Source organism: Ceratina calcarata, unplaced genomic scaffold (assembly GCF_001652005.2).
Source record: "Ceratina calcarata isolate Rehan_Ccalc_2016 unplaced genomic scaffold, ASM165200v1 scaffold1387, whole genome shotgun sequence".
In the NCBI taxonomy this organism is placed as follows: Eukaryota; Metazoa; Arthropoda; class Insecta; order Hymenoptera; family Apidae; genus Ceratina; species Ceratina calcarata.
In genome coordinates this window covers 5,088-6,597 of record NW_017134980.1, presented here as the reverse complement: position 1 = coordinate 6,597, position 1,510 = coordinate 5,088, and the positions used below count along the sequence as shown (strand labels likewise).

Here is a 1,510-nt window from a genome sequence, read left to right as displayed (position 1 = left end):
AATTAGGATAATGAGATTTAGCATGGACTATTAGAATTAGAATATCTGAGGTTTAGGAGGTAAACGTTAGTAAGAAATTCTATAGATATACAAAAAGTAGTTGAAACGAAGAACAGAAATACTAGGGATAGGACAAGTAGGGGCAGCAGTCAAGATGAATAAAAGTGTTTTTCTTAAAATATGTTTAGGGTATTCTGCACAGAATTTACTATATTAAGAGCGATTATTTCATCGTCCTACATAATTATTAACCCTTTCATTACCATTGGAATATACATGCTCCTTGGGACCATTTCTCCTTACTAGTGGATCACAATTCAGTGTTCATATGCAAGACTCATGACCACTAGCTATTATGAGCTTTCTTAGTGCTAGTAGTACCATATGTTTCAATTAATTAAAATTATACATGACTGCCCCATTTTTACAATTTTTTAGTACTCTTTGTACCAAATCTGATATCTGAGCGTCCATCTTATTCCAAAAGACACTAGTAGCACAATTATGTCTCACATTCCCTAGTACCAAATAATACAATATAAATATTGAAATCATGTACTAAGTAAAAGCTCAGCAACCAGTAAATGGAAAGTAATAAAACAATCCACAAACAATTACAATTGATAGTGAAAAGATGAAAGAATAAAATAAACTTTCATTTGGACATCATCTGTTCAAATTACTTTCACAAGACTTCATTTGGAAACACTTTTGATATAAAGTACATAGCATGACTGGTAGAAGACAATTGGAACGAAGAACAGGAATACTAAGGGATAGAATGAATAGAGGCAGAAGTGAAGATGAATAAAACTGCTTTTCTTAAGCTATGTTTGTCACAGAATTATTAATTTAATTTGTCAGGGAACACAATTCTCGAGAGTGCATCACCTTTTTAAATTAATGTCACAAGTCTTTTGACTTGGAAATACTTTTAACATAAAACGGCATGATTAATACAAAAGCAATTGGAACGAACGAGAACCCTTCCGTTTCCACGCGTTTTGATCGTAGGAGCGCGCTATAAATTATTTTTGAGTGCCACTTTACCGCTCAATCGCGAGTGGCATTCAGAATTCCCTGCGCTATCGATCCGGAGAACCCTGAGACCAAGCTCAAAAGCACTCCACTCAAGTCCTTAATTGACTTAAACGAACCGAGCGAAAATGGAAATAAAAAAAAAAAAGTCTGCAACCTTTCCCCAAAGGTTTCCCCGTTTGAGCCGATCGACTTATAAATGGCTGAGGATCTTTGGCAAAGTTAATAAAGTCCCGAAAACTTGTTCAACTGCTCTCGCTGGGAGACCATGCGTCGTCTCGCCGCTGTTTCGAGTTAGCCTCGAGATTTGCTACAAGTTTCCGCAGTTGCTAACTAGTTTCAACTTAGGAGAGTTAATACATGTACGTTATACGCGCCTACATAGAAAGATCATATATTATTCAACGTTATTTATCATTGTACAGTTTGGAACAATGATTCCAGTGCAATTAATATTAATTTCTTTATAATA

At 35.2% G+C, this 1,510-nt stretch overlaps 1 protein-coding gene across 1 annotated transcript in view; it reads left to right on the top strand.

Moving 5' to 3' along the window:
* Nucleotides 1–1,510, top strand: part of LOC108629800 (uncharacterized) — a gene marked incomplete at its 5' end in the record, with an annotated part of 6,590 nt that overhangs the window by 961 nt on the left and 4,119 nt on the right. The window lies entirely within an intron of this gene.